Source organism: Pogoniulus pusillus, chromosome 16 (assembly GCF_015220805.1).
Source record: "Pogoniulus pusillus isolate bPogPus1 chromosome 16, bPogPus1.pri, whole genome shotgun sequence".
NCBI classification, from domain to species: Eukaryota; Metazoa; Chordata; class Aves; order Piciformes; family Lybiidae; genus Pogoniulus; species Pogoniulus pusillus.
Window position 1 is genome coordinate 15520211 of NC_087279.1, and position 15144 is coordinate 15535354.

The 15144-nt window shown below is 35.8% G+C and overlaps 1 protein-coding gene across 5 annotated transcripts in view; it reads right to left on the reverse strand.

Annotated features, from left to right (window-relative positions):
- The window catches only part of ERC2 (ELKS/RAB6-interacting/CAST family member 2), a 486963-nt gene that overhangs the window by 461612 nt on the left and 10207 nt on the right, over window positions 1-15144 (reverse strand). For all 5 annotated transcript variants that reach the window (XR_010305235.1, XR_010305234.1, XR_010305232.1 and 2 more), the window contains 4 exons: window positions 10062-10186; window positions 5156-5308; window positions 3914-4122; window positions 3339-3522 (listed from right to left, as the gene is read on the reverse strand). The gene's annotated coding sequence lies outside the window, so the exon portion shown is untranslated. The remainder of the gene's footprint in view (window positions 1-3338; window positions 3523-3913; window positions 4123-5155; window positions 5309-10061; window positions 10187-15144) is intronic.

Genomic DNA, 15144 nt, shown 5'->3' on the forward strand with positions numbered 1-15144 from the left:
TTGAAACAATGTAAGTTTTCTGTTGGTTTCAGAATTGGGTCCTATTTGTCTAGTCCATGGAGGTGTCACATCTGACAATCAGTAACTTGTAGGACTCCTCGCTTTACTCCTTACCAGTTCAAATATCCACCTACAGATATCTGTCAAGTGGATTAATAAAATAGTTTCCACCAAATGTTAATTTACTTTCCTCATGACACATCACCAATCAAAGTTTGCTGTCTTGTTTTTCAAAATCATTAGTACAATTCATCTATTTTTAATCTAACAGTGACACATGACTTACAGAAGAAGGAAAAATGTTACCTGGATACACATGAAAACACAATATGCTACTGTGGAATTCATTATAATGTGGTAGTATGTAAAAACAAACAATGAAACTATATAAACTATATTTGTTTCTATAATTGCATAATTTAAGCAATTAGTTATGTACTGCACTGCTAATCTAGTCAGGGCAGAAATAAAGCTACTCTGGCATGTGCTGTTAATTACATTGTTACAAACACAGTGAAAATAGCAGAATTATTTAATAGTAAACTACCCATCTCACATAAGTTCTTCAGCTACCACGTCTCTAAGTGGAGCTACTAATAGGTGCTTATATCAGCTGTACAATATATTTCAGGGAATTCTAGATATTTCTTAGAAAAATTCAAATTCCAGTTAGATTTAATATTTTAAGACCAATCATTTTATTGATAGTCCTTTATTTACCTGGTTGAATCTGTTTTCTGGAAACATGACATTATTGTACATGTGACTGTACTCAGTGACTGTACTAGAGCTGCCAAGTGAGCACCAACTAGTAAACTCTCAGATGTTGTTTCATTTCTTTTTAATCAGTTTACACACTTCTGAGCCAAAGTCCAATCGCCTTTTCAGTAAAGGTAAAGGTTTTAAATGCCTGCCTTATTCCTGTGCAGTAAATCTACGTACTAAACCTTTCACTTACCACAATCAGCATGAGGCATTTGATCTCTCAATTTTTCAGTTGCAGGAAATAGAGACCTCCTTCACAGATCAGTTAATCAAGGAATGGTAGGGACTGAAAGGAACCTGTGAAGATCATCTATTCCAACATTCCTGCTAGACCAGGATCACCTAGAGTAAATCACACTGGAACACATCCATGTCCGGGCAGGTTTTGGATGCTTTCAGAGACAAGACACTCCACAACCTCTCTGGGCAACCTGTTCCAGGGCTCTGCCACTTTCAAAGTAAAGCATTTTTTTCCTTATGTTTACATGGAACCTCCTGTGTTCCAGTTTAAGTCGATTGCCTCTTGTCCTGTCACAACCTGGTGTTGTGTTTTTTAAGAGTTTCTGCTTTCTTTGTTGCTCCAATTCCACTAGCACAGTTTGATGACTGTCTTTCAAACTAAGCAGTTTGTGACTTCAGCAACAGAAACACAACCACGTATTGGAACATAAGAATTTATGTACATAAAAATAATGGAGGTCTACGTTAAATTGAACCAAGGACTACTTGTTTCTTTAAACTGTAGAGAAGTAAAAAGAGAGAGAGAGAAAGGAGAGGGCTTACAAATTAAAATAGAGAGGGAGAAACGTTTTCTAATTGTTAGATTGGCATTATATAACATTTCCCTACAAATAGGTACAAAATGGCTGCTAATGTGCAGGAATTCCTCCTTGTCAGTCTGGCACTTCTGTTTCTAGTGGACTGCAGATCTCAGCATATGCAATTTGCAAGCATGAGTATGACTGAAGTGTGACTGTGCAGTAAGGGAGATGGTGGCTCTCACAACATAGTTCTTGCAAATTCAAGGATTTTTTCTTGTTGTTGTCCTCACCTGATAAAGTACTGTTTTAGAGGGAAAAAATCTGTATATATCATAGAATGGCTTAGATTGGAAGCAACCCTAAAGATCATCTACTCCAACCTGCCCTGGGCAGGGACTCTTCTCAACTAAATGCAGCTGCTCAAGCCTTCATCCAGCCTGGCCTTGAACACCCCCAGGGAGAAGACACCCACAACCTCCCGGGGCAGCCTTCTTCCTGTTCTGCCTCAGCTTAATAACATTCCATCTTGTCCTATTGCTAGATATCCTTATGAAAAGTCCCTCTATTTTTGTGAGCTTTCTCACTGTTTGTCTCTATTGGAGGATTTAAATTTAAAAAATAAATTAAAACCCAGGAAAATGTCGAACTTTAAAACTTAGTGGAAATAACTAAAAATATTATTTCCAGACAATTCTGGTTATGGATTAAGTATACCATGGTAACTTTAATTTCCACATACTTTTTCTTCTTTATCACTGAGACTTAATCTTAGGAAGAAAACTTATCTGAAGGTACTGAAAAATGACAGAAATCTCAAAAGATAGGAAGCGAAAATGAAGCCTATTAGCAGCTGTTGCTCTATCCTTCCCTCTCGTTTAAGGATGAAAGAACACATACACTCTTCCCAGTCCATTCACAATGAGTAGCACAGTATTCTTTTGGCAGATGTGAAAAGAGGCAGGAGAAAACCATCATCTATGCTGAATCCATTTAAAAATGCTGAGAGGCAGCTTCCAAACTCCCAAAAAATCCAGGTGAGAGAAACAAATAGAAATACTGGTAAAATTCTGTAGTGACATTACTAGCTAGAGGAAGAAACAGCTACAAAAAATTTCTACACATTTATCAGAGGTAGAGAAAGTAAGGGGGAAAAAAGCAATGGAAAATCTCACAAGTAGAAGTCATTTCCATTTTCCTCCAGGATGCAAAACATCTACATACAAGTGAACTGTAAACTATAAATGACAAGATTTTTCACATTGGGATAATGTACTTCACCATGCACTGAATTTATGCTGAAATCTTCAGGGCAATTGGAAAGCAAATACGTATAGCAAAAGGCAGACAGGCAAACCATATGTTACAGCAGCAGCAGCCACTGTGAAGGGAAGGATAAATGCATTAACCACTGAAGCATAGCTCAATTAAAGATTTTTGTAAACCATAAAAGATCAGACTACAATACAGAGCATGATTTCTTGATCCCTGAGCAGACTGTGCTACTAGTGTCGTGAGAGAAATGTGTATAACCATTTTTAATATGAATGGAGGAAGCAGAGAGATGCTGGAATAAAACAGGAAGTAATATTTACAACAGCAGTATTTTTAATAACGTTTCCTCTGCTTATTTATATGTACTTAAATTTCTCTCCTCCTTATTTAAATGTACCTTGGATTTTCCAAAATGTATTTTTATCTCCTGCATTCATTTTTTTTTTAATACCTTGCCCAGACAGCTGTGAAGAGGAGTACATTTGAAAATGAGTAGAAATATTTTGCAGCTACAGCAACCAGTCTAAGCAAATGTATTACCTTTCTGCACAAAGCTTATCTCGCTGGAAATATTTTGCCTGCTTCTTTCATGCAGCTAATAGGATTCATGTTTTTGGTGTTGAGTTGCAGTTTTAGGATCCTAAATAGCACTATGGCCTGTGCTTGGCAGACAGAAGGGTTCATTTAGAAATAAGAGAATCTCATCAGAACTACTTTGTTGTCTCTAAAGAGAAAGAAAAATAAAAGAGAAAATTAAAGTTTTTTTTTATTTTACAATTATTTCATTTGTAACCATTTACAATTACACTAGCTGAGCAAAATAAGCTCTTCATTCAGTGCTCTTGTTATAGAGCAGAAATTATGGTGATCCACAATGTATTATAAGGAATAGAAGTGAAGGAAGAAGATCAGGCTTAAAAAGGATTTAGTCCAGCACAGCAGCAGGTACTCAGGAATGCAACATGAGCTCAGCTTGTTTAAACATAAAATCACTAGATCTTCAAGATCTCCAACACTGCATGTTTAGCACACTCATTATTGAGCTTTCATATAATATACTTAAGAAAAAATGCCAGATGGCAGAGATTCTGGTGACACTCTTGACAGGATCCCACCTGTGTAGGACCAAAGGGTGTCCAAAGGCTATGATCTTTGTTTCAAACATTGCTCCATGAAGCACTCTGGTTGCATTCTAGTACAGGTTTGCTTTATGTTGTCAAGCTACATTCTTTTCTTCTTGAGAAGCTGCAGGTTGTTGATTTCTCACAGCCCTCTTCTTCCTCCCAATTTGTTTGATAAACACAATGCAGCAGCAAAGGCAGCCCTGAAACCAAATGATGCTGTTTGTCAGTTACCTCCTGGTGTGATGAAGCCAGCAGGGGTATAAAGCACTAAAGAATTACTTTAAAAGAAGCGTAATTTTCTTTAATATTGAAAAGTGATTATCTTAAGATAATACTTGCAATCAGCACCCAGCATGTGTGGCAGCCACGTTCTGGATGACAAAATTGGCTGCTTCAGAGAGTTCAGCATAAAGCAGACAGTTGGAGTACTGTGGCTTTCCTACACCAAGTTATTAAAAGACACATCCTGCATGCTACTGAAGCTTGAACTGCAGTGTTCTGAAATCACGTATTCTATAGACCAGACGATAGTTAAGATCTGCGTGTTGCTATTTGAAATTTAAGCTGTGGTCATTAAACCCATCCTTATTAAAGAGCATGCATCTTACAGATGCTTTTTGCACATCAGCTTGGAAAGTAGAATACTTTCAGAGGCATAGAAATTATTAAGATGCATGCGAGTAGAACAGGAAAAAAATAAATGAATGGATGACAGAAGTGTAGGAAAGACTAAAATTAAGTATTATAAACAAAACCTCCAATTACTGCAGAAGAAAAACACCAGCATATTGCAATGGAATTATGGTTGTGGATATAAAACAGACACTGGAAGAACAAGTGCAAGCTACTGAGTTACTGATGAAGAACTTTTTATTATTTGAATTGCCAAAATGATCAGCACTTTTAATACCCTATACCTACCTCTGGCAGTCAGTTTTTAATGGAATTTAGGGTAGATTGCTATTCTTATACTAAAATGCAAAGTGTTCCAATATCTCCAGGGCATACCTCCTGTGCTCACAAACTAGATTCACTGTTTCTACCTATTCTGGCACTACAAGTGTTATTTGTTATTACAAAAACATAAAGTAAAGATTAATTAATTTAAAATACTGGATCTCTCAACATTTTGTCTCCTCTTTTCATGAGAAACATTCATTTTCTGCTGATTTAGAAGAGAAGCTATAAAAAAATAGATTATAAATATGTAGTTTAGTTTTTATATTTTCTTACTGCTCCTAACATAGTCTTCTCTCATCTGACAACAGGATAAACAGGACAGGAGCTACTTCTTTTGAGGAACTGCATCTTCATGTAATGCTGCAGATCGAGTTTTGATGCAGTGTCTTCTTGGTCTCTCGGAACTAGCGTTAGGTGATCTTTGCTCTGCCAGGTATCAGGAAAAAATAAATCTCAGCCACAATGACAGAAATAAGGACATAATGTAATATGTATTACTTCAGGAGCAATGCCAGGCTTAGCATTCCTTGCTATTCATCTACTCAATGATCTCCCAATTCATATATGGCTCTGCATTTTTTCCATTATGACAACATAGCTATTTGTGTGGTTATACAATGAAAATCACGGAAGCGATCCACTGAAAATCACTCCCCCATTTCTCTTCCCTTTTCTTTGCCTATGAAAAATTTTCAGTCAGATCAGCTCTCAGTACAGCTCCACATGTGACAGCATGAAACACTTGTATTGACACACAGGAAAGAATAGAATGAGTGAAGGTATAAGATCTCCATTGAATATTTTAACACAGCAAAGACTTTCTATCACCACAGTAAAAAATGCTGGTTTAGTTGTATGAGGAAGCTTCTTTTGTCTAATAGTACCAGGCTACAATCTTTCTAGTTGAAAGTTCAAATACTAGAAACCAGAATACTAATTAAAAAAAAAAAAAAAAAGAGATGCAATTTCAGACTGCAGATTCATGTAATGACCGTGTTGCCCTCTGCTGCTACACTGACAGAAGCATATTCTTTTTATGAATAAAGTACACTTCTAAAATGTATTTACACTTCCCTATTTATTTATTTATATTTCCAACCTGTTAATGAGTCATAAATTGAGTAAGTATATATCTAAATTACTGTTTATGTTAAATACCTATCTAAGGAAGAGGAACATTTCTGGATACATTAACAGTATACTGGAATAACAATTTTAAATTTAAATTTAATATTAGTGTAATTTTAGTAAAAAAATCCTTAAGTATGTAGTTGAAGAGCCTGTCTCAGAGTATTAAAGCCATTGTTCTTATCTGATGTCTGTGCTAATATTCAAGGTGCTACTGGAAAAATAATTGAACTGAGAGCTGATTCTTTTCCCTGTTTTGTCATTCTGTACATATTCAGTTAGTAACAAATAAAAGACCCAGCAAATACTGTAGAGCCTGTATGTAGAGTAACATCATCTGCTGAGAAGAAAAAGGAATCTATTTGCTGATTGGCCTGAGTCTTCTATTGTAGGAATTATTATCATTCTATTCACTCAGATACCAGCTGTTTCCAGACATCTTTTGGGTGACCTGTTGTCATTCAGGAGTGATGCGTCCTCATGACAGTAGAGTGCACCTGTGTTTTTTCCTTAGCAGTGTGACAAGCATTAGATGCTGGAATTTAGCAACTCCAACCACAAAAATGGCATAGTACTTGTAGCAGGGGACCTCTTGCCAAGTGATTGTATCAGTAGGCCTCTCAGCTTCTGTCGCATTCAGCCTATTGGCTGTTTGGTTTATAAATACAAACGCTGCCACAAATCCAGAATATTTTCAGTCTAAACAGGGATAAAGTATGACAGATGGATGTAGAAGACAGATGGAAGGAGGGAATAGAAAGTCTTCACTGCCACAATCCCTATCATACTCAAGTTAAAAATATCTGTTTCTGAAGCACTCATAAAATAGTTTTTGAGCTTGGAGCTCACATAAATCAGCAGCTTCAGCCCTTAGCCAACAGTCCCACTGTTCCTATTTTTCTCCTTTTGTTCTAAGTGTCATAGACATCATCTTTTCATTCACCAAACCAAGATTCAAATGCATAAGTGATTTATAATATTTGTAACCTTTCAAGGGGCCTTAACATTTAATTCTATGGTGATGTTACTTAGCCTATTCAAAATTTGCAAGTATAGAAAGGTTATTCATTGGGGAGACACTGGAACAATGATCCAAGGAAGTCATGGATGCCCCTTCTCTGGAGGTGTTCAAGGCCAGATTTGATGAGTCTTTGAGCACCCTGGTCTAATGGAAGGTGCTACTGCCAATGCCAAGGGGGTTGGAACTAGAAGATCTGTAAGATCCCTTTCAACCCAAAACGTTCTATGGATCTATGAAATCTAAGGGCTCTTGGCATGCTCCTTAGCATGAAAGAAGAAAACATGGTAAATAAATGTTTTAATTTTTTTTTAGCAAAAGAAATGGAAGTGAAAAAAGACATACAGACAACAGGTGTTGACCTCTTCTGTACAGTAGCTATCAGAGGTGATATGTGCACAGAAAAGTCTGGATAAGGAATCCATTTCCAAATAGCTTTCGTGCAAAACTCCACTACTTCAAGATGCTGGTTAAATAATTTATGAAATATTTTATATTATACACACAAAGAACCTTGTAGCCTTTCTGGTACTATTATTTTCAGTATTTTGCTTCCCCTCAGGACTGAACAAAAGGACTTATTTTCCTTGGAGAAAAAAAAAAAAACAACCCAACCCTCACCTCTTACAATTTTCCACAACTCATGTTGCACAATGTCATGTAGCCATAAAGATGAGAGGAAAATGCATTTTTCTGTGTTACTGAAACAAGACCCATGTACATGCTCTGAAAGTGAGATGCCACTTGAAGTATAACATATTTGAAGAAAAATCATACCGAATGGCTTATTTTGCAACTGAAAGAAGGAAGTAGAGAGGTTAAAAGGTTACACCTCAATTATTCAGGAACAGCAATTAATGTGTTTGAGCTCCTGACTGTTTCACAGACTACTTTTGCACATTCTATGGGCACTTCTGACAGTATAGTAGTAGCATACCATCTATCTAGTTCTATATATTTACTCCCTAAATGCAAGACAAAAAGCACACACACTTGGCCAAGAATAATCATATACAATGTCAAGGAAAATATTTTTAATCACTTAAAACCAGAAATAGTCATGACTCTATCAATGTTGCAGCCTCTTTTTTTTTTTTTTTTGCAACTGTACTGATACTGCTTAGAAACTTCCTTTGGTTTGGCAAGAATCCCATTAAACCCAAGTTATTTTCTATTTAGTCTGCACAAAAGTTACAAAATTTGGCTCATTCTTACTATAATCCAATAATGTGTACTTCTGAATTATCACATTGTTAAAGCACACTCAATTAAGCCATAAGATATGACATAATATTATAGAACACCATTTCAGAAACTGACAAGTTTTTATTACCTGTAAAGATTTGCAGAAGTATGAAGCAATTTCCTGCAGATACTGGAATAACTGGTGGAAGATTTCATTTGTTCACAGAATCACAGAATGTTAGGGGTTGGGGAGGAACCTCAAAAAATCATCTAGTCCAACCTCCACTGCCAGAGCAGGATCACACACACTGGGTCACACAGGAACACATCCAGATGGGTTTTGAATATCTCCAGAGGAGACTCCACAACCTCCCTGGGCAGCCTGTTCCAGTGTTCTGTCACCCTCACAGTGAACAAACTTTTCCTCATGTTTACACACAACTCCCTATGCCTCAAATTCCACCCATTCCCCCTTGTCCTTTCACTGAGCAGAGCCTGACTCCATCATTTTGGCACTCACCTTTTACATATTTATGAACATCAATGAGGTTACCTCTTAGTCTCCTCTTCTCCAGTCTAAAGAGCTCCAGCTTGCTCAGTCTCTCCTTGTAAGGAAGATGTTCTGCTCCCTTCACATTTGTGGCTCTGTGCTGGACCCTCTCAAGAAGTTCCTTGTCCTTTTTGAACAGAGGGGCCCAGAACTGGACACAATATTTGAGATGCAGCCTCACTAGTGCAGACTAGAGAAGGAGGAGAACCTCACTTAACCTACTAACCACATCCCTTCTAATAGATCCCAGAATGGTGTTGACCTACTTGGCCACAAGAGCACACTACTGGCTCATAGTCATCCTTCCAGAATATAATACAGTAACACTTCTGCATTGTAGTAGTACATAAGAATTGTTGCAGGAGAAAGACTAGACTGACTTGAGCTACATACTGTATGCAATCTAATGATTTGTTGTGATGCCTCTCATTACAAGTTCAGCCTCCTCTTGTGGTAGTAATATAAGTACATTTTAATTTGAAGCGCAGAACACCTTTGAAAGCTGTACCCCAACATTTTTATCCCCTTTTCTCAATAAAGTTCATTTGGCTGTTCAAAAGGAATATCCTGGGGTAGGGGGTGGGATTGAGTGTAGTTCACCATAGTTTCAGTTTCATCTGAAACCATTCAGATGTCTTTTCAACCACATCAATTTCTGCAATTATTTATTTGGATCAGAGCTGAATCTACTACTGCTTTGGTTAACTTTTTAATGCACCATTTAGTCAGCCAAAGTTTTACAAAGTACTGTACAAAATATGAAAGAAACTCTAGGAAATTCTGGAAATGGAGCTGCTAGGACAGAATTTACAAATCCACAGAAATCTACAAACTTTCATCTATTGCAAACCACAACTACAACTGTGAAATCCCGAAGGCAAAAAGTGTAATAAGGCTTTCCATTTGGGAACATTTGTGTTATTTTTCATTATCATATATAACCTGCAATGTTAACAGATTTTTGGAAAAAAAAACCCCACACAATTCTACTTGCCCCAGCAGAATTCTGCAAACAATTACAGGAACTATAGAAAATGGCAAGGAAAAGGACAAACATATCCTCCACAGCTGATTTCTCAGAGTCACCCAATTTCTAACTTAATGCTGCTAGTCAAGATGCTGATTTTTATTATATTGTTTTTCTTATAGTCTAGAGCTCCATGTATTTCCTGTAAAGAAATAAGCACCTTCATATCCTCCCTCACTTTGAGGCAGCTATGAAAGTCAGTATCAAGCTTACTTTACAATTCCTGAAAAATTGTTTTAAAAAATGGAACCTGCAGAAGCTCAGAACATACCTTTCACTTTTCAGGTGTAACCCATTGCAACATGAACTTTTTCTTTCCATTGTGGCTTCTTTTGAATAGTCCTTTCATCTGTGTGCTATAAAACAGAATGGTTCCAATTCTGACCAAATCTTTTCCTAAGAAGACAAATATAATACAAAGTGAAGGAAATAAAATTACTGGCATTCATTTGTTAAAGCTATGCTTTCCTTCTGTATTTCTGCAGCTGGTTTGCTTCAATGCTTTCTCTGCATGATGATTTGTCCAGGCCCTGACAAACATTCCTTAATTAACTGATATAGTTGGAGTTATCTTAGGGATTTTTAACAACTGAAGGACATTTTCTTTTCAAGATAAGTTGCACTTTAAAAGTATATGTATTTAAAAGAAATATAAAGAAGGGGAGAAAGTTATCTTCATAGCATCTCATTTGAGTGCTTGCTCAGAAATATTTAGTGGCTTAATCCATTTTTGGTACACAAATGATTTCACTTTCTCCCTTTTCTCCACTCTTTTTGCCTGTTTATTTCAGGTTTAAGAAGCTTTCTTAATTTTTTAAAGTAAAATATAGTTTTACTTTATTACTGTTCAATTTACTACATTTTTTCTTCACTTTATGATAAGCATATTTGATAACAAGTATAAATAAACAATTTATAAACTAATTACTGTATTAATTATTTTCCACTATTTCTTGCTCTTTTTTTAATTTAGTTTTCATTAGTGTATGTTCAAGTCCATACTGATTGATTTATTGTGAGGGCAGTTTCTGTGGTCATTACATCAGACACTTTACATCTGCTGAGGATATTGTTTATATTACATAAAATGCTTCTCCTATGTGGCAGAACCTGGTCAGTTCATATGGGATGGTTACTATGCATGAAGTTGAGGAATACATCAGTGCAAACACTCTGTATCCAAAAGAAGTCTCCTTCAAGAGAAATAATATATTGGTCAGGCTATTGGATTTTCTTAAAGGGGGAAATGGAAAATATTAGAATAAGTATCAGGCTAATTAACTTCGAACAAAATCTTCTGCCTGTCAAAGGATAATCCTGCGATATTTGGCATGTCTTGAGCATGACATGGGCTAATAAAATGCAGAGAACCTACTTAAATTCCCTGCTGTTCAGTGAATTTCTGCCTAGACATTGAAGACTATTTTGAGTTCTCTGCAGCTTACAAATTGTACTGAACAGTTGTCAGATTTCTGCATAATGCATTTCAGTCAAACCTTGAGAGGAAGCTCATTTGTAACTATTTTGCAGGAGATGCTTTCCTGACAGGACAGAAATGTTAAGTAGTAATCTTGCCTCTTTATATAGTTTACAATAACACTATAAAACTTTTTCTTTTTTTTTCCCCCCATTTTTGGCCTCATTTAATTGGCTGACATAAGTAATTTCTTTTTTTTTTTTTAATTCCAAACTCAATGCTACATATTAGCATTATGTAATTAACATTTTAATCTCATTATCAGGAAGTACTGTTACTCTGATGCAAGCTTTAGTCTTCCCTCAGCATTTGATAGGGAATGCATTTGTAAGAAATGTGACTCAACTCTTTTGTGACAATCACTGTGTATTAGGATATAGTATCATGAGATTTTATTTCTTTGCTAGTAAGAAAACCTGTAAAAAAAATCTGCAGCCACTGAAGTCATTAGAACAATGCATTCTTTGCTTGATAACCTTACTATGTTGTATGGTCTAGTTGTTTGTACCAATTATATATATATATATATATATATATTTTTAGTCACATAAATGTTGAAATAAGTTTTGTGATGGATTTAGGTTTTAAAACAAGATGGTCATGTGAAAAAACAGGACTAAAAATGACTGCGATGAGAACCCTGTTTAGCTCTGTGCCAACAACAAACATGCAGCAAGTACATTCCTTTCTGAGGGAAGGCTCACTTCAGAAAAATGATTCTGCCAAAAAAGGCTACTGGAATATTTGGTTAAGTATATAATCTTTGAACAATTCCCACAGAGAGTGGTGCATACAAAGGTTAATAATATTCATAAGTGTGCATGAAATTGCTAAATATAGAAATACTTCACAAATACTTAAGGCAAATGTTATAAAGCTCAATATGCTAATTCAAGAGTTTGTCTCAATAAGAAAGTAATATTCACTGTTGTTTTGATACAGTGCAACTCCACCAGAGCAACAGCCACTTGAGCCACACAGGAATTTGGCTGCAACACAATCAAACTGACAGAGTCGAAGATTACATACGGAAACGAGTAGTGTAGGCTTCGATTTACATAAATTTGGGTGGCTTACTCCCAAGTTTGTATTCCCACTTTAATGTTGTTCAGTAATGCATATGCCGTAAGAATATACTTCCCTTGCATTCTTTATTTAATGCTTGGTGGTGTAAACTGTGCACATTTCAGAATATAAAAGTACCAATATTCCATATAACAGTCACTGCAAGGTATCAAGTTAGACAAAGACAATGCCTACTAACACAATCTCAAACATAACTATTAAATTCATAAATACGAAGGGAGGAAATGTGTAATGCACCACCCTGAGAACAAGACTATGGTACACATGATCTGCACATTTCTTGACCACAAAGACAAGTTTCAGGAACCACACTCCTCCTTTACACAGAAATATATTTTAGAAATACTCTGTTTAAAATCTCAGCGTGTAGTAATCTATCAGATGTAAATTCTAAGTTATGGACATGACTTAAGCTCCTGTTTTGACTACTCATTTGAAAACAGAACATGCAGTCCTATATCAGCTGGAGTGGCAAAAAAGTATCTGCTTTTCTTGAAGGTCTGCATTTGATTTCAACAGTTAGCTTATTTAGCATACAGTTCATGTGTTCATTTCATTAATTGTCAAGTATGCCAGCTAAAGATTAACACCATCTCATGCTGGCATTTGATTACATAAAGTTGAAAGTTACTCTTCATCCTTCTGCTTTTTAATGAAGCAATCAAGAAAACAAGTCTTAAAAGTTTCATTTATGTTCCCTACAAATGTATTGAAAGCAAGGGCAAAATTGTTTAGGTTTCCCATTTCACTTCTGAAGAATGAAAACTCAGTGTGAATTTGAACTTGTCCAGTAAGACAGCTTCATGTTCTAGTGGCTGCAGTTCTTCAGCAGTCATCTTTGTTTCACTACTCACATGTAGAGCATTTGCATAAAGCTTCTCTTCAGTTTGAACCACTAAATTTCATTAAGAAAAATTAAACACATGTTAAAGACATTCCTGATTTACTTTACTCTATCTGCAATAGATGAATATCCCAAAGAAACTGCACACAAGTATTAAGAGGACAAATGCTGATTTCTGTCTGTCATTGGAGGGTACACTTCCTGTGAATGCTACGTTAGTGGAAAAAGGTTTGCTAATCCCTTCTCCAAACACAAAGATAAAATCCAAGTATTAATGGGTTCAAATCATAACTGCAGTATATTCAACACTACATGCAACAGCAATGCCAAATACAGCTCTGCCTACATTCCATACGCAAGTCCCAAAGAAATGTGCTCTTGGGTGACCCTCTCAGATCCATTTGTACTGTAAATGCATTTGTAAACCCAATCCCAGGCCAAAATCCCATTGTCCTAGTTTCCATAAGCTATCATGAACAATGTTGAACTTAATCACTGTGCCAATCCATATATCCACCTATAAAATAAGCATAACAATGCTGAGTGAGCTTTTCATGAGTACTTAAGCAATGCAAAAGAAAAAAAAAAAATCAATGGGACTTGTTCTCTTAAGTCACTTAAAAACAGATGTTAAAGGAATTTATGTGTCTTGAGATCAAGATAGACCTGGTGGGACTCTCATAACACCTACCTCCCACTGAAATCTCATCCTCTTATCTTTCTTATATGGGCCATTAGAAAATTTAATTAATGAGTGATTGAAGTAGTTCATATAGTGTTTCATGATCCTTAAGAGAGATGCACATAGCATGAAAGCATTTTTATTCAGCCCTCTGGAATGCTGTCAAGGACTTAAGAACACTAGTGATTAATTCATCAGGAAATTAAATACAGCCTGCTAACTTTTTTCTTGCAAGTATTCCAACACTCCTTGCTGTACAGAAACAAATATTCTCTCCTCTATTCTCCTTTAAAAATATGCATTTAAAATAATATTTTTGGACAAGTGATAATAGGAAACAATCTTTATTCCAATATTTCACATCAGCTCCTATCATGGCCATTAGGTTGGATTCCAATATTCACATGAAGTATGCAGATAAGAATGAGTAAATAAAATTACAAAAGTTATTCATAATATGGAAGCATGGCAAATTAAAATATAGTCTATACAATGAGAGAGAATGTCATTAATAGATACATCATTAGCAGAGAGTTTGGAATGTGTGTCTAATCTAGTCCAAAACACAAAAAAGCCTAACAACAATACACAGATCCCATAGTTACCTATTTAAAAAAATACATATACATCAGAGGAGATAATTTATTTCATATCTAGTGAAAAGATAGAGGGGAAAAATAAAACCACAACTTTAGACTGGAATTTTACTTCCTGATGCAATCTCTTAAAATTCTCCAAATAAAATAGAAATTTTAAAATGTATCAAATAGTGAAAGGTGGGTGGGAAAAAAAGTATTGAAAAAAAAATGTGTACCACAGCAGGATTTGTATTCAGACTCCTTTGTTGGTTCTTCAGGAAACATTTTAAATTATAGCATACACACTGGAAAGATTTCCATGCTTGTTTAAGAAAGCCTGTAAATATATATGTTACAGGGTAGCTAGACTGTATAAATATGAGCTATCAGCATTAGAGCACAGTGTACTCACAGTATGAGATAGGAACTGTCCTGCTGTGGGACACAGTACCTCTGCGGCTTTGATAAATACTTTGATACAGTCCTTCTCACAATGCATAAACATTACATAGGATCTTCTTTTGAAACTGTGTCTCAGTTAAAGGGAGAGGGAAAACATCAGTTTAGAGTCCGTATGACAAAGTTCAACTATTAGAGACATGCTTGAAACGACATTGCCACCTGCTGTCTCAAAATAAATCAGGAAGCAGGTCTGGCTTGTATATTTGAAATTCTGCAAGTATAATA